This window comes from Corapipo altera, unplaced genomic scaffold, assembly GCF_003945725.1.
Source record: "Corapipo altera isolate COAL_440 unplaced genomic scaffold, ASM394572v1 44b, whole genome shotgun sequence".
Classification (NCBI taxonomy): Eukaryota; Metazoa; Chordata; class Aves; order Passeriformes; family Pipridae; genus Corapipo; species Corapipo altera.
This window is the reverse complement of record NW_020884932.1, coordinates 1355722-1374918: the sequence shown is the minus strand read 5'-3', so window position 1 is coordinate 1374918 and position 19197 is coordinate 1355722. Positions and strand designations below refer to the sequence as shown.

General features: G+C 36.9%; 1 protein-coding gene across 3 annotated transcripts in view; it reads left to right on the top strand.

Moving 5' to 3' along the window:
* CPNE4 (copine 4) overlaps positions 1–19197 on the top strand; it is a 226791-nt gene that overhangs the window by 154585 nt on the left and 53009 nt on the right. The gene's annotated exons all lie outside the window — the stretch shown is intronic.

Genomic DNA, 19197 nt, shown 5'->3' with positions numbered 1-19197 from the left:
TTATAAGAACAGCTTAATAAATTACTTCTCTTATGCTCTTTTAACTTTGATTTTTGTAAAGGCTAAACAAGCTACCTAAAGCTTCCCCTCCTTGAAAATCAATTTTTCATGTAGTGTTGCCATGCTAGTAATAATTCCTTAATTCCTTTTCCTGTTCCAGACCTGAGTGATTTTATCTATAAGAAAGAGGTAGTAGTAGCTGGAAAAAAACCCCAGAAAAACCCCAACAACACAACACAATCAACCAAACAAAAAGCCAAACCAACAAACCGGCAACTTATTTTCTCTCCTTCCTCTCTGTCCTGATTAAAAAATTGCTCTGAATTAAAATGGACACTTAGCTTTCTTTCTTCTTTCTTTCTAGCTTATGACCCATCTCCAGTGCATTGCAATTAATGAAAAGTAGTTCTCATTGACCCATGCTATACTTAAACATCTTAGAGATGGACACTTATTTCAGAACTTAGTGTTTCTGATTAAGCCTTGCTTTTGGGTATTTTAAACAAGAAAATGTGTAAAGTCCTGACACTGAACACAGCAGGCAGTTTCCTTGCTCATACTTTCAAGTTATTTTCTGCTAAACCAAAACTATTTTACTGCTTTGGTTTTGATTTTCCAGTGCTTTTTAGCCCACCTTCCCCTCTGCTATCTGTACTTAACTCACAGAGAGACAGAAATAGACATTTGAGTGAGACTCCTTTTTTTGAGTTTTTTGTGAGGTTTTTTTGAGAGGTTATATGGTCTCCTTTTTCTTTGGAGTTTCCATTGCTCCTTAGTGTTTTCCATAAAGGGGTTAATTTTTTCACACATTTCTCAGCTGTTGACAATGGCTATTACATCTCAGTTAAGGACAGACAAGTGGGTCCTAATCTGTAAAGAAGTATTTGATTTTAATGTCTATATCTGACCTTTTCCTACATTACTTTGAATTTTGTATCAAACCTGCTTTAAAGCAAATACATATCAGAGCATTACTCCTGTTCTATTTTTTCTCTCCACTGATAACTGAAGAAGAACAATCACCTATCCAAAAAGGCTAATATATTGTAACATTCAGGAATGGTAAGTTAACTTCCTTCTAGACATTTCTTTTCCAGTTCTGATATCATGATTAGGCAAAGTAATACCTGAACTTCTCAAGTTTTGTTGGGTTTTTTTCTATGGATTTTATTAATGTTACATTTACTTCCAAAGCCCCCTCATAAGGCTTTGTATATTTTACTATATCCACTATATTAATAACAGAAATAAAGCATATCACTGTAGTGACTTACAGCTTTCTGAGCTGGGATGAGATTGCAGGTGTTTGGGCCTGGGTTTGTACTGATAATAGACCTCCTTAAGTTTCAGGAGTCTTCCCCTGGAAAAAATGAGAGCCATTACACAGTATTCTGCTAGTGTTTTGGATCTAGATACCCATAGGTGGATACAAAATTGTAGAATAATTTAGCCTGGAAGGGACCTTCATATTTGGAATTCAAAAGACCTTGTTAACAGCATTTCTCTTAGATGAATATGTAGAACTAGAGAATAAATATGAAAGAAGTTTTTAACTTCAAGCCCTGTCCCTAAACTGGAAGTAAACTGAAACCACATGACATAAGTCTGATTCAAGTGCTTTTAACTGAAATACACTGGAGATTTTTGGCTAGCATTTGAAAAAATTATCAATTATTTTTTTGCATCTAACCTGAGGCAGTCTAGGAAGATTTGACTTTTTCAAAGGGGTATGTTCTCAGCACTTTTCTCTAAAAAATCTCTTGAAGAGTCTTAAGCTGGAGGAGTCAAAATCACAAGTCTCCAATGAAAAATTTTGGGGTTTGAAGTTATTTCTGTATCTCATCTTTATTATTTGTCTAGATATGCATCTAAGCCCCCTCTGAACTAAACTGTCTGTTAAATTGACTGGCATGTTAAATTTTACAAAACAGAGGCAGGAATCATTTTTCCTAGTAGGGGCCAGCTAATTGTCATATTTGAATAATTCCTCTGGTATTTTGCAGTTCTTCTGAAAGACAGGATCTTCTAACACAGTGAAGAGCACATCACTAAAAGACAGTTATGCTAACTGCATTTGATTTTGGAACCTCAACTAGTATGTTATGGTAATAAAGAACCATTTTTATGTAAGTGAATAAAAGATTATAGTTATAACCTTTGAAAGAAGCTGTTCCTTTTCTTTCCTGCTTTCTTGTGCATTCATTAAATATATTTCTTTATTTCACCGTTTCAATGTGTGGAACTAATGTATCTTTTCTTAACACATTTCCTTAATAGATTTAATATTTGGCATTTATTCAGAGCATTTCCTTCAATGATTTTGAAATACTTTACAATTAATTTTTTTATATACTTGTGGCATGGAAACTGATTAATAACAATACATCTACCCTGGAAAGAAACAGAGAAAGTAAAGCCTAGACTCTGCCATTACCTCAGATAATACTGCAAAACACCATTGTTCAAAATAATGAATCAAATTCCAGCAAGTTACAGAACTAAAACAAAAGCATAGCATTTTTAAATACTATTCCTTATCTTCTGTTCAGATTTTGAAATTGTTTTATATGTACAAAGATTCACTTGGTTTTGTATGTAAGTCTAGATATAGTCGTTACGATACTTGGGACAACTTGCATCCCACTTTTGGTTTAATGCAGGGACACCATCACACAGGCAGTGTAGACACCTTAAGCTCATATTTTTCCTAGAGCCAGTGGATGGGAAGAGTGCTAATGTGTACAGAAATAATTTGATTGAGATCACATCAGTCACTGGTGTTAGAACCAAGTCACACTGCCACTTGTTCCTTACACTCAGCATTGCTCTAAGATGGCTGCAAAGTATCAATAGAGGTTTTCCATAGATTAAGAGAATTTTACCAGAAGGAATTGATTTGACTGCATCTGAAAATTCATGGAAAAGCACCTGTTTTGACATAAATTTTCCTCATGAAATATTTTAAGCAGGATGGGAAATTCTGGTTAGAATTACAGAGAGGAAGAAAGAGAGTGAGCAATTAGCACTGCAAGAGCCCCTGGCCCAGAACAGCTGGCTGACATGTGGAGTAGCCATTTGAATACAAGTCATTCACTTATTTACTAATTGCAAGCTGACTTTCTCAGTCTTTTCTACTGAAGCAGATCCACATTGTATAATTAAAGTGGGGGGAGTGAGCAAGAGAAAGGATGATGCTATCATCTGATATTTAAATGCTCCCCTTTGATGTGGGAAACTCAGGTTCAAAACCCTGCCTGAATAAATATTTAAAGAATTATGCAAAGCAAAGCAGCTTCACCAGAGAAGAACAAGAGAGAAGCTTCAGTGTCAGTGTAAGTGGATAAAGCCCATCCCTGAAAAGTGGGGAAAATGATGGAGCAAGAAGTCAAAATGAAAAAGGCCCTTATCCACAGGGCAGGCAGGAACACTATTTTCTATTCGTTTCTTCAGTCCCTAAGAGAAATATGAACAGTCTCAGATTTGTTCTGATACAGAAGGGAGTCTTACGAAATCCTGAAAAATCTCCAGGGAGAGGAAAACATTTTTCTCATGCTCTCATTAGTAAAAGATTTCTTATTTACAAATGCTATCCAGGACAGGTCTATCCGGAAGGATCTTGGAGATATGCAGGATAGCCAGGCTGTTCACTAAGGATAGGATTTGAAATATAGTATGAGGAGCCAACAAGGCTTAATAAAAATTAATCCCTTTAAGAGGAGCAACATCTCCTGCTTGGTGACCTCTTCATTCAAAAAAAATAGAAAATGGAAAAAAAAATGTAAAAAGTAGTTAGCCAGCCTGATTATTGTTACCTCCTTTTAACAGATGGGTGAAAAAATAAACCACCAAAGTTACCTCCTGGCCCAAAATTTTTCTAGGAGTTTCAGACTCTGAATGTTGTGCTTAGGTACATACAGGTCATTTTCAGAGTATGAAGCATTTTGTACATGTATTTTCCAACTGAATGCAGCAGTACAATTGAGAGAATTTAATGATGTGTAACAAGTTGACATCTTTCTGCAAATGCCATAGTTTATTTCAGCTCACACTTGCATGGTGCAATACTAAAATGAAATTATGACTTCAAAATGAGCAAATCCATTTTCAAGTCTGAGATCCATTTTCAGTGATTTGAATCTCCATTAAGGACCATGCCAGCTCTTCATACACTACTGGAATTAAGCCTAACACTACTCTGTGGGCAGTCAGAAAGCAAAGTGTATGACAAATAGTGAAGAAAATTCTATCCTATATGATTAAATTGTCTGGAATACAGATTTCTCTGAGCCTTGAGTACTCTCAGGCCTTTTCATATAACTTGTTATTTACCTATTTGTCTTTATTTCCTGAGAGATTCTACCCTGGATTTCATCTTTCCACTTGTGAATCCCCACTGACTACTCAGCCTCACCTTAGTGTCTTGACTATTAACTATTTTTGCTGAGCAAAAATATTTTTCCTGCATCCAAAGGAGGTCTCCCAGGAACAGTTTATGTGGCTTTGGAATAATTAATGAAACTGGTAGGTAGGGACTAGCTTACAGGGAGGTTGACTCTTCCTGATGGTACTGCAGAAGCCTGAAGGACAATGAAGCTGATTGCTGACATGATGGTGCACACCTAGTAGAAGTGAATGCTTTTGTGGGCTATACACCTTGCTTGTCTCCTTGCTGGCAAGAGGTACCTCTTTTTTAGTGCTCCACAGAACTCTCGTGGGAATCGATGTTTCTGTACACGGCAGAGTCATCACAAATTGGAAATATTTCTGTGTATACCTGTGAAAGGCAGAGAAAAACTGGGTGATTTTGATTTAGACACAGGTGCAATGTATTTTTCACATATATCATAGCACAAAATAAGGTAAATGGTTGTTACAAGTTCCCTCACTTTCCAAGTAGCTCTGCGAAGCCAGCCTCCTGTTCCTGCCAGATCCACCACAAACTTCTTGTTATCTGTACACAGGATAGAGTCAGCTCTTAGGAGGATGGGAGTGGTGTGGGAGGTGGGTTCCTGGTACACTGCTTACTGCTTTTGTAAAGGAGTATTTGTGAATATAGTATTTATACAATTTCTTCAGTAGCATGTAAGCAACGTTGTCATTTCAGTAACATTCCTGAAAATATCACAGCTTGATTTTTTCACCATTATATCTACTCTTCGTTTCATCCCAAAGCATAGCAGAATTAACGGCATTGCTTTACTCCTGACCAGCTGTGGTGGTTTGAAACTCCCAAGAATCTAATTTCTAAGTTCTATTATGAATGCAGGGTTTTTTTCCCCTCAGATGTTCTTCTGAGAGCCCCATCCAAAGACCATTGAAGGTCAATGGGACATTGGTGCAAATTATACAGATGCATTTACTTCAGCTAATGTTGACAGTTTGCATCAAATAATACCTCCTAATCATTACCTGAGAGAGAATTGTTTTTCCTATATATATATGACTAGTATTAGATTGCATACTTTATATTCATAGAGTACTTCATTAAGTAGGTTAGACTCGTCTGTTCTGCCTACTTGTCTCAGGAATAATGTTGTTTCATTTCATAATGACATGATGGTGCCACCTGCAGTCCAAAGCCTTATACAAGTGGTTTCAGATAATGTGGTTCTCAGTAATAAAACACTGAACACAGAAATGGGAATAATAACAATAATCAGTTCTTTGTAGAAGTCACTATGTTTTAAGAAGAGATACTTTATTTTAGTTGCTGTAATAAGACCTTAAATTTCTCACTATTTTTCTTGAAAATGAAGTCACTGTAACAAAAATCTTTGCCCTGGCGACTTATCAGGAGTATCCAATAAAGCTCAGACACATTATTCGCTGTAACTCTTTATGATACCAGGTGCTCTGGAACCTGCTAAGACACTTCATCGCAAATGTCAATCCCTGTGTACATATCACAAATAAAGAAAGCTCATATGCTGTAAAATGTGTTTGAACCTGAGAGATTTTTTCTTTTTATTAGCACAGTAAAATCACAATTATTAACTTATTAATGTAGTTTTCTTATGTCTTTCTTATCTGTCTGATGGGGTTTTCTCTTCTACTCTTTTATAAGGAAATCTGTTTCATTGTGCTGAAGGATGTCCAACTCCCAAATATTCTGCTATGAATTCTTTATTATTATTATTTTTAAAATGTGGATTTTGACATGTTTTTTCAGAGCTTTTTCTTCCACCTCCTTTTCACAGTTCTTAAAGATAGATACATTTGTGCTTTACATAAATGCATGAAAATATATTTATAAAAAGTGGCGACCTATACAGAGTCAATGTGCAAACATATCATGTGGTTTGGGAACCTGGGAGAGGGAACATGATGAAATACGGGAGATATCAGAAAATCCTGTTAGTTCCAGTTGCAGTTGTTTCATAGGATTAACTTTTGTCTTGGATCTTTTTTCAATTATTTTTCTTCGTGGGTAGTCTTCAGAAAATATTTGCTGACCAGGCAGAATAACCACTTTCTTCTGCTTGAATATGCTTCTCTGTGTAGGGTCTCTTTTTTGCTGGTAGGTTATCATTGTTTAATAGCTAGCGTATTGATACACGCACGTGTTTTACTCTACTTCCTTTAATAGAAGTGAGATAAATCACCCACATTAATAGGAAATAGGGTTTATAATTACATTAAATTGAATGTTTGATTCTTCTTCCATCGGTAATTATTTTAATGACAGCTTCGTAATTCACCTAGCAGAGTAGTGAAAGAATGTCCGCACCTACATGATTTTCCTGAACGCAAAGGAAATTGCACATTAATCTGACAAAATGTTAACATTAGGGAATGAATTATCAGATCAGTTTAGCCAGACCTCTTTTTTTCACCTTCAGTTATTTTTGGCATAATTTTGGTCATTTATGCAATCTAAGGCACCTGATTGCATATTCAGAGAAGATACTTAAGTACCTGAGTACTGTTACTTCCTACCATTTATTTGGAGTACAAACACAGATGAGCTATTGAAAGTCTGTTTTTAGAGTGATAACTCTACTCTTTATGGAAGTTCCCTTTTTTCCAAAATGCTGCATTTGTTTTCATTCTCAGAACACATGAGCCCTCTCCTAAACCCAGTGGTAACAGACATTGATGCTTTTTTCCAAAACTGTTTGCTAGGTTTATATGCTATAAAATACTCCAGTATGGTAACCATACTATTTTTCTTGTATTCTTTGGTCTGAGCTGTGTCAGTGGGTAGTTGTAACTTGAGAGCAGGCATACTGAAATATATGGGGTTTATTTTTACAGAAATTTCTCATGCAATCGGCCATTTTCTTCCATTTATTCGCATTGCTCCTGTACACCCTGAAAACTGATTTGAAGTGCAGAGAAGGAAACAGAAAAAGGGCAGATATGTAAAAATATTTTCATTTTATCCTTTTATGCTGTTATGCCAGGGAAGTGTAAGTATTTTAAGTTGCTCTTCACATCTTAGTCATCTTCAAAAACAAAAAAGAGCTGGACCTAGGTTTTTTTCAGCTGGTGAGAGCTTATGGTGGAACGATAAGCAGTGAAGGTCTTAGCTCTTAATTGCCTTCAACACTGTAATTGCAAAGTCTTGCATGTGAGCAAGGCTTCACCCGCTGCTGTTAGGCAGCCAACTCTGGAGGCGAACTGTGGCAACTCTTCAAGAGCAGGCATAAATGCTCTGCGACACTTCAGGGCAGGAAGCAGCAAATAACACTGTGCCAGTCTGAACTGCAGGGGTTGTTGAGATGGTAGAAATTTAATTGCTTGTGCTGGAATCAGGCCAGTAAACAGGGTCAGCTCTCTTGTCCTTTGAAGAAGTATTCTGGCACATCACAGATGCAGCAGCAGCACTTGGAGTTGCAGCGGAAAATTTTTGTAGCGAGCTTCGATCCCATCTTGAATATAGAGGATCGTCCCTGTACTGAAAAACCCACCCTGTAACCCTGTCACCTAAGGATTCACTCAAATAAAGTCAGTGCCAGGCACAGTCCAGCTCAGAGTGTCTGCCTTCACTAGTATCTTCTGCTAAAATCTTGTCTCTTTGGGCTAGAGTGAAGGTGTATCTGTGGCACTTCATTCATATGGCACTAATGATAGCCATGTGTCAGTGTCTGTTCTTGGCATTGACCTTTATTTGCTTATTTTGCAGGAAAGAAAGGTGGTTGGATGCAGTATTGTTTTCAAAACTGCCAAGTATGTCGTAGAAATTTGATCATTCAATGGAACCAGAGAAATCCCAAAGATCAACCTGATATTAAATAACATTACCTCTTATTGTTGCTGGAAAACATGCCAAGAAACAGAATTTCAATAGGAATTTCTTTCCTGAAAATCTTAATGTTGGGCTTCTCACCACTGATTCTGGGCGTTTTGGCTCTTAATTTTGCTGTGTTGGGCATATGTCAGAATTTTGTTGAGGTTGCTTAGTACCAAACTTTGAACCTTCACTTAAGTCACAATAAATTGCTCTCAAGTGAGGAACAGGATAAGCACAGCAACTCTTCAGAATAAATATATAATTTCAGAAAAACAACATTTTTTAGATGGTTTAGAGGAGAGAAGGAGACAAAATTAATGAAATACATTACTGCTTGCACATGCTTTACTTTGTATATTTGGCAAAATAAAATCATAATAGTGATTTAAGGCAACTACTTTTCTGTGTGCAGCAGACTATTTGTCTCTTACTGTTACACTCACAGAAAGCTGTCAGATTCCTTCTTTTAGTTCCAGTATATGCAGCTGAGTTCCCTTATGAGTCAATGTTTGCACAACATCATGTTTCCTTACTAAAGAAGCAGGGAATGATTCATATAAAGCAAAATTAAGATACTATTTTAATTGTGAGAATGTATTATAAATATATAATATTATAATTATATTATATAATTATTATAATTATATAATATGTGTATACTATGTATTCTATATTTTAGAAATCAATTCTGTATCGTTTCACTAATATAGAATTATAATATGCTACAATTGTTCTCCCTAGGTGCTACAGCAAAGCACTCAACTACCTCATTAGGTTTAAGCTTTCATCTGATTTCCAGATCATTTCACCCATGTGGTAACCTCAGTGGTTGTATTTTCCACAGCAAATTTTTTGCGAGTTTTTCTCCTTTCTTTCCATGCTGCTGCCTTTATGTTCCCGAGTATTCCTTCAGAAGAGACTGCTGTATTTATATATGCCCATACATTCATTCAGGTTTGCTAGTCATCTAGGGTAACTGGGATGCTGAGCACCTTGGGTTTCCAGTCTCTTTCTTCCTGAGATGTTGGACACAAGCCTGATTGGCAAATGCAAGAGCTCCCCGTTCATGTGCCAGCTTTTCTAGTGATCTCACCCTCAGGTTTCCACCTCAGCATACAACATTCTTGCTTCTACAAAGTGCCAAATCCATTGTTACAGAAAGAGATAAACCTGGAAAATATACAGCAGTTACTAAGAACTCATAATTCTGGGTTTATTAAATGTTTATTAAACACTTGAATGGATACAATGGGAGTACAAATAGGAAAAGAATTCTTTATAGATTTAAACAGGTAGTTAAGGTATTCTGTGAAAGTTTTATTTTCTACTCAGTACAAGAACAAAAACCAGAAACTAGGTTACCGTACATGTGCAAAATAACCCACAAAGATTTAAGCAGTTGCATAAAAAATATGGCATCTGTCAGCAGTGTTGCTGTTTCACAGTTTTAGCAGGTTTGGGAGCTCCCAAGAAACAGGAAAATATCTTCCGTTTAGCTGATATGTCATATTTTTTGAAATATCCAGACACCATGTCATGATCTGAATTTAACTCTCTATTGGAAATCTTCAATGATATGTTGGCACGGGAACTTGTGGCAGTGCAAGGTTTTAGATCCTTCATGGAGATTGCTTTCAGTGTCCATACGGGAGATGAATTCAACACTGAACACATTATAGGAGATAAATTAAAACTCTGTCCAGAAAACTAAAAGCAGTGTTGAAAAAAGCTGGAGGTTTTGTTTCTATGTATGTAATCTGTGCACTGATTGAGAGGAGATATATGGAGGGTTTACCCTGAAGCAACAGTGAAAACACTGACTGAAGCCCAGAATATAGACAAACAAACAACACAGCCCAGAAATGAGGCCTTTTTCACTCAGCAATGACTGCTAATAACAAGTGCAAAGTATTCAGTAGAAATTTCACAAGGATTTAAAAAATTGAATATGTGATTATGAGATAAGGAACTATGACCTTTATTCTCAGACCTTTACCCTTAAATTAAGCTTAGGTTTAACCTTTAGCATTGACCCTCCTACATTAGTTTAGCCATTTCCGTTATAATGGCCTATGTGCTGTCTCTACTTATATTTCTTCATTTTCCATAGGAAATGTGGTTTAGAATATTATTTTAATAAACATTTACAATTGCTTCATGTTTCTTAATTGATTTCTTGTCTGCTTGATACTAAAAACTTTTTATGTTTGAAACCTCTGCTGATATTAGTTTTAGAAATTATCCATAACTGGGAAGATCCATCTTCACTACTTTTTATGTTGTGTTACCATTCACTGAATAGAGTGACCAGGGCCATTAAACCTGGTGCTGGTTGCCAGGTCATTCTTTTGAAATGATATCCAAGAGACGTATAATTAACTCCCCCACTGATTGACAACAGAAAGAATAGTGTAATCAGCTACTTTGTATAAACACTCATCATTATTACAACTGGTGTTTGGGGACAGATTCATGCTGCTCTGGTAGGGAAGAGCATTCTGTACTCTTTCTGCCAAGTATCATCATTTTCCTTTCCTGACTGACAGACAAGGCAATGGCTGATTTTTATCTGCTGACTTTCAGAGTGCAAGATAAAGCTATCCTGAGCTTTTTTTAGGAACTGAAAGTAGATAGTGGGAACTGGATAGAGTCTTGTTCTGTCTGAGAGCTTTTTGATACCCACCCATGAGTTATGCTAAATTTCACTGCTGTGCTTGCAGCTTCTCAAATAGTTACACCAGAGAGGCCTGCCAATGAGCAATGCCTTTTTTTGCTATGAAGGGAATTGTGAGTTACTTAGATGAGCAGAAATCTCAGATACATCTAATGACAGGAGGCACTACTGGGTCAGTACGCTAGTTTATCACCTCTTGCAAAAGTTTTGGAAGACTTATTTTATTGCATAGAGATAGAACATACTGTGAACTAAAAGGAGGTATACTCATGGAGAAAACTAGCAGAGGCATATTGATAACCTCACAACAGGAGCCTTAAGGTAGTCTTTGCAAAAGTTTTTGCTGTTACTATATTTTGCTATTGGTTTGTCATATCATATGTGAAAAAAGCTGTGCATTATGTTATAGACTGTGAAACCAAAGACATTCTCAAAAACTTGGATCTCATTGATTGAGATGTAAATTCACCGTTTTATATGTACTTTAAAAATGCTCCAGCCTGCTCTCTCATTTGTTGGACAACCAAATCTTTACGACCACAAGCAGTACACTAAAAACTTGGCCCATTTCTGTGTTGCATATTAAGTTAGTAGGAGTGTTTTGAATGAGAAAGAAAAAAAAATGCTGTTATTATGTTTTATTCTTTAAACATAAAGAAAGTGTAGTTTATATTAAATTTGTAGGCATGCATTACAACTACAAAGACCACTATTTTAGGCCAGTGCAGCAATTGAAGTCTGCATTCACATCCATGCTGAACCTATATAAACTGAGGATGTTGTTACCTAAACCTGACTGTGACTGTAAAGTAGAAGTTTATGTTTTTGCCATGAAAAACCTAGAGAGTCATTGAAAATCCAGTTATAAGTTTTCCCTCACATGATGTAACTTATTATAGCATGTTTCTCTGTTTCAGAGGAATATATATGTGGGCTTCACTTGTCAGCACTGAAAGATCTGTGTTTGAGGCTCCTAGGCATCCTTGTAATACAAATAAGGGTAATCAACAAGCTGTGGTTTTAAATAATTGGTTTTGAAATGACCCTGATGATTCTTGCAAGCTGTGAGCTGTCAAGAAGGGGCAACACCCAACTGTGAGGATTCTTGTTGTTGCTGAGCCACTGCTGGTGTAGCAGCATCAGTGGCATCTCCGTCAGTGGTGCAGAGAGACTGGTTTGGTGAAAGTGGTTCTGTAAATGGTCCCTGTTGTCACTTGTCAAGAACTGAAACAGTCTGAGGCTGGCGTCAAATCAGAGCTGTCAATAAAAATTACTCACTCATTTTGATCTTGAATTAGAGGACCTGCCCCTTTTTGGAAAAAAATAAGAATTCTCCTTCCTTTCACTCTTCTCTCCAGGCAGATAATTTTAAAATCAAATTTCCCTTGTGTTTAGATTCACAGGCAGATTATTTTCTTTGTGTTTTGACTATCTTGGCTACTATAATTACTGCAGCATGTCGAAAGGAATGCTGAATCACTTGCCATTACTCAAGAGGAAGCATATCTATCTTGAGTCTCCTTCAACAGGCAGAGGATCTGAGGACAATACAACCCTATCAACTTTTAACATATCAGTTGCCACCATCTGTGTACAGGAGGTACAAAGCTATTAGTGAAATCCTGGCACTTGTTGAAGTTCACATGAAAAGTCTCTTTGCCTGCAACAGAGCCTGTGTTTCACCTAATGTTTAAGGAGCAAACTCAGCTGTGCTGCTGAACTGGTGTCAGTCTATTCCAATTCAGCAGCACAGATGTGGTTTTCAAAAAGAATGTAGCTCTGCAGTCAAGAAAAAAACCTTGAAAGTTGCTTCTACTTTGGCTTCACAGAAGCTGCACATAGCCTAATAGCGTAGGGTATGAGCTGTTTCTCCTCCATTAGTTCAGGGGTTTTTGAGTAGTCTAGTTTGGAGAACTGAGTTAATCTCTCTGAGAAGAAAAAGTTCAAATATGTTATCTACAGTACTCTGAAGAAGAATTTACTTCAACCAGTGAGAGCCTTGCAAGAAACATTGGTTCATTTCAGCTGCTTCACTCTGTTCTCACTGGAGGCCAACTTCAGAGAAAATCTGCAACGAGACATAAAAAGTTTGTTTTCACTTTTTGGAGAAGAACAACTACTGAAAACAGAAAACTCTGATAACCAGCTGGATGAAAAAAAGAGTGAAGAATTTCATACACATCAGAAAAGACCAAATTTCTGTACTGTGATGTTTATAAAGTAGAATTTGGCTTTGGAACATCATGATTACAGAAACACAATAACTTGAAGTATTTATCTTTTATAGTGAAGGTTTTGCATACTTTTCTTGATACCCAAGTGGAGAGAATGGGTAAGTAGTGGATAAAGGCTTTCCTATAAAAAGACATTCTTTGAAGTACTTCAACTAGGGTACATATACTTTAGGGAGGTACAGCAGGATATTTTCTTCATTATCAAGTAATAATTACCCTGATGAGAGACAGACTGTTCCAGAAAAATCACTTTAATGATAAAATAAATTTCTTTTCTGGGATTTTTTTTTCACCTCCTCTGGTTTTTTTTAAATTTGGTGTGGTTTTCTGTTACGGGGTGGTTTGGTTTTTTTCTTTGTTTGCTTTTTTTAAGTTTTCACTGATCCTAGAGGATGAACCAAAGAAAGATTTCTGGTTTTAACCTTTTGCCACCTCATACCAGCTGCAGCTCAGAGTGATACTAGAAGTAGAACAGGTCACCAACATTTGCCTCAAGACTTCGTTTCTTAGAGACATAGTAAGTGTCATTTAAACTCTACCTATAAAAATTATTCTGATGTTATTATTGTTCAGAGTTAATTGGTAAGAATTTTATGACTGACTGAGCTGTAATGTAATAAATTTAAGTCCAACAACGAGCATGCCCCTTCTTGCCTTGCCACAAGGTATCTTGTTCAAGAAAATGCAAGGAAAAACCATCCAAAACAGTTTCTGCTCAGAATTTAAGCCACTCGTGGTCAGTACTCCTCCCCAACACCTACCTAGGGACTAGAGGTAATTAATGGACAAAGATAGTTCTCTTCCTTGAAAGGTACCCCTTCCACTCCTTATTGGGTGTCAGGGGATTCATGCTGAGCAACACAGAGTAAAATCTCCTTTTTAATGCAACAAATGAACTAGGATCTCACCTGGATTAGAGCCAGATCAGAGTAGGGAGCCTCCTGTTCAAGGGATTTGACTCTGGCTCCTCAAGGCTGCTGCCTTTCTGGCACTTTTGCTAGCATGGAGCAGCTGGAGAGTGGACCAAGGATTTGGTTTTCTCTCCCAACCAAGCCAGTATCTTTTGGTCACAAGTTAGTGAGATATTTTAAGTTAACGAAGCTCTTAAATTGTCAGGAGAGCTATCTATCTACTTCTCCCTCTCCAGCTAGGTGGCAAGGTAGTACCAGCACATGCCATACTAACCTTTCATAGTTGTACTTTGAGCAAACACAGAGCTGGAGAAACTCAGGCTGGCAAGACTGTGAAATTTCTATTTTTTTACTGGCTTTGTGCATGCAGTAATCTGCAGTGTCTGGTCAGCTGAGGCAAACTTAAATGGATTGTTTTCAAGAAGTACATTTCCATGGTCTGGCTGTCAGCTGCCTCTTGACACGATTTAGTCAAAGACTGTCTTTTAAAAACTAACCTTCAGAGCATGTTTTGGGCTGGCTCATAAATTGCAAGGTTAAGTTCCAAGTTTCGCTATTAGCTATGCCCAAAGGTGCTGCACGGAATAGTTCTCTCATCGTGAAAACCTAATAGGGACAAATCACTTGAAGTATTTCTCTGAAGGTATATAGGGAAAATAACCTGCAGACACCCATACAAAAATGCATACTTAAAGTAGCCAGTCTTTTATATTACTTAGTTCTCTTGGTGGTTAAAGCTAAATAGGATGGTGACTATGGGAAAAATTATTTTATGACAACTGTGCTAGAATTTTGCTGGCTCTTATACTGAGACTTGGCACACCAATTTCTAGTCTCTACGTCTTTTAATTTCTCACAGAAATAAAAATTTGAAAAAATTATAGTTGAGTTTGGATCATATGATAGGTAGCAATACTTTTTTTGCTGTTGAATTATAAAACAGGAAAACTGCCTCAGTCCATGGGAGATACTGGATAGAGAAATTGGTTTATTTCTTATCTTGGCATCATCACATCACTGAACAGATGATCAATCAGGATTGGCTGGAACTGGAGTATGGTTCAGGTTATATTTTTGTGAAATATAACTAAAATCAGAAATTGCGCAAGTGAGTTTTTTGCTCACTCATAGGTAGCAAGATTAATCTATCTGTCATCTTCTGGGAAGCATTATGAAAATCAGCCGAGAGGCCTGTGCTGTTATAGCTCTAGTGCCTCTGCAATTTTTCTTGGATGCCCTTTGTAGTGAGAGTACTGGCAAAATCTAATCTTGGTGAAAAAATTGAAATAAAATCAGGGAAAATTTGCACCTGCATCCACCTGAAATATCTTTTTGTTTTTAAAATGGACCTTTCTCCCTCCTTTTTCCAGTGAAAGGTTTGCTTTCAGCCAGGAAAGGAAATCTTTCATTTTGTGGTGTTAACAAGAAAAGCTGAAGAAATGGTGATGTGGATACTCAGAAGTGATCCTCTGATGACATCTTAACTGGATCTGCTGGTTGGCTCTGTCAGGCATAGCACCTTTCCTTGAGAGGGCCTGAAGGAGTACTCCCTCTCCCTGCAGTCAGCAGGAATTTTGGGGGGGAAGGTAGAATCATGCAGGGGTGAAAGATGTTCTTCATCGTTCCAGTCAGTGCTATTCCATCACCGTGCAGCATTAGTAGCAGTTTTTATTGCCTGTATTTGAGCTCGTAACCAATAAGTAGGAGTCTGAATTCTTTCACCAGTTATCTGAACACTGATTTACCAGTATTTAAAATTAAATGTATGGAAAGCCTCCTTAAATTAATGAGACTTTTAATAGAGTGTAGGTATACTGTTAATCATCTGCTTAAGCAACCTCTAAGAGTACAGACCTAAAGAACACATTAAGGTTTGCTTAAAGATAAAGGATGGTTTACATTATGGAGGATTTGATTTAAAGAGTAAATGGGGCCTTCCAAAAAAAAAACCAACCAAAAAAAAAAGACAAAACCAACCAAACAGACAAAACCACTTTAAAGTATTTCATAGGGAAGTAATACTTTGGTTATCACCTCTGGTCTCTACCTGATTCTGGATTATTTGCAAAGATCCTTCCCTGCCTATTTTGTCTGTCTGAGTGTGGTTTTATAAAAATGTCTAGACCCCAGTATTTATGTTTTAGAAATACTTTTGATATACCTTTGAAAAGCAGAATCATTACTGTGTACCTAATGTTTTTCAGACAGTAATAGTTAATTTCTATGGCCAGATGTGAAACTCTGGGAAAAAAAAAGAAGTCGTAATGGATGTACTTGCAGAAATCCCTTTTCTTCCTTAGCTGTAATTGAGCAAATGTCACTAAGATAATACTGTAATTGTTAGCCTTTTCCATGAAGCCAATATGAAGATTAGAGTACCATCTGGCTTTCTGAAAACTAAAGTTAGAAAACCTCTAGCTTGAAAGAGAAAGCAGTTGGATCCCTGTTGAGTGGACATTTTATATGTAATTTAACTTTGCTCATCTCCACTTAAAATTCTAACCACAAATGAGCACTCAGAGCTTTTCCCTCTTCGTAAGAGTTGGGTTTCTAATAGAAAATTTTCAAAGTACCTCCTTTTCCTGGAGGTCTCTGATAACCTTGAGTCTGCTCTTGTATTTATGCTCCAGTTGAATTTAAAGACCAAACCTGAAAAGTAAATCTGGTTGGAAAATTTCATAATAAGGGTTCTCTTTTTTTTGTTTGTGAAATAGCTGTTTTTTCAAAAACATTTTTTCAAAAGTTGCAAGCATTACTAAAACTATAATTTTTGCAAATTTATAACAATTTTACTGTGACATTTTGACAAATCTTTTTACTTAGTATTACTTTTAGGTCTTAAATAATTCTTGCAACCGTTACAGAAAAAAAAGTCATTTTAAGTCATGCTTCATCTGTGAAATCCATTTTTCCATGAAATATTTATAAGTAATTTCAATAAAAGATGACCAGTTTATATTAGCAAGAAATTTCACGGAAAAATAAAATGCAGCTGCTTCAACCTCTGTGAAACAAAAACAGTTTCAGGGATTTTTTCATAAATAAATTACTTTTTCTTGGATTTTTTTTTTTTGTTGTTACTAGCTCATCTAAAAATTGCAGATGATAATAAGCCTAGAGGGATTATTAGTGAAGATTTCATCATAAAGAATACTCCAAGGCCGTTAGCATTGAAACTACTGTCTAGTTTTTTTCCAGGAAGCATTACCACTATCAGAACCAGAAACCCACTCTTATTTTATTACTCTTCTGTAAAATTTAGTCTATAAGTAAACATGCATGAGAACTGCTCCTGTTTTCCCTTTACCCTCCACCCACCCCTTCAATGTCAAAGCTGCTAAAAAGTACCTCCAAGTCTTAGAGCAGAATATTTTCACATTTCAATCCAGAGACTTTCTTTAGTGTGAGATCCCTCCATAAAGAAAAAAGCAAGTAAAATTGCAGGTGGCAGGATGGAAAAGTAACAGAGGGCTCAAGAGCCAGGTCTTTGCCTGACCCATGAACTGTTTCAGCTGATTAATGTCTGCAGAAATAAGAGTTATGCTGGTACTCTTTCCTTAAGACAAGGAAAGAGTCTTACTACACATTTTCTGTATGGATCAGAAAATTTCCCTTTGTATAGAATAAAATCTCCTCCTGGGGCTAAACGGTACAGTGTTGAAAGTTCAAAGGAAAGCTAGAGTCATTACAAAACAGAAGGAACCTAAATAATAACATGGATGGTGGGTGTGAATTTAGTGAAATCACCACCTTATTTACTTCTACAAAGATAAGTAAGGTGTCTGGGCACATAACAGAGTAATAAGTTCAGGTAATCGCCTTAGATGTGGAGATCAAATACCTTCCAACCTATACTTAAGTCAACGGCTTCACATGGACAAACATTTATGTGGAAGAGGCTATTTATTAACTTATGGCTGTGGTGGGAGGATGTTAGGTTGTTTTGGATGGTCTTTCTCTTGAAACACTTTTTGTCTATTTGTTCTCACTGAAAGAATTCAGTCATTTTGTCTGTCTCAAGCTTTCTACAGAGTCTTTCCCCCTACACTCAAAAGGGATTGGCCATAGTGCTCATATACCAGCTTTGACAGGATTATTTGGGCTAGTTAGAAAGCACAGCTGGTGGACAGAGAAGTCTGTTTCAATAAATTCCTTTTTTTGAAATGTTTAAAACTCAAAATCCAGTTGAGATCTGATGATTTCAGTTTCCTTCCCTGGCCCCTTTGGACCAAGCAAACTTCAAATGGCTTGAGGAGTCTGAGGAGCAAATCTTGCTCTTCCTCTGGTGTTGTCTGACCATCAGTGCTGGGTCAAAAGCTCTGAGCCTCATTGAGACAAAGCAGTCTGGTAAAAGCCACTGGTTTTAAGCCTGGTATCCCACTGTTGCTGCCCCACCACCTCCAATTTTGTTTATTTCCTGCCTTTCTCAGCAGGGAGCTCCTCTACTACTCCTGTCAGTCAGGTTCTCACCCCACACCCACTCATAGATCTGTAAGACTCAGACCCACACGAGGGAGTCAAAGTTACCCTCAAAGCTATCTGATAGGTAGATGTCAGTGCACTCCTTATGTGACAGTGCAGATGGCTTTGAGGCATTTCTATTAAAAAAAGAAAAAAAAGAGAGATTTTGTAGTAGGATGTTTTCAGTAAAGGCGTCCTGACTCAGGCAACTTATGTGACCTTTATCTAGAGAGAACATGAGGCTGAATTTGGGATTTTGTTCTGAGCCCCTTTGTTGTCTTTGGACCAGTTTTAAAATTATAATTTAACAAAGCCTGTAGTTATTGCTATTTGCTTCAGTCTTTGCTAGGTTAATTGTATTTAGCAAAATCTGTAAAATAAAATTCTCATAGCTCAAACTCATTGAGATATTCATCTTTATGCATGAATTTAGGAGAGAGTATCAGTGATGTTTGGTTTGTATAGTCACTGTTGAGCAACCCTGGAAAACAGCCAAGATATGGGCACCAAACATTAATGTGTATAATTTCAAAACCATTTCAGAAAATGATCTCTGTAACTCTTGTCTCACCTCCACTGACTGTAAAAATGAGAACAGTACTGTTTGCCCAAAGCAAGTAGGGTTTTTTATAATAATTTATATTTGTAAAGTACATCGATGAGGTAAGTCAGGACACCATTTGA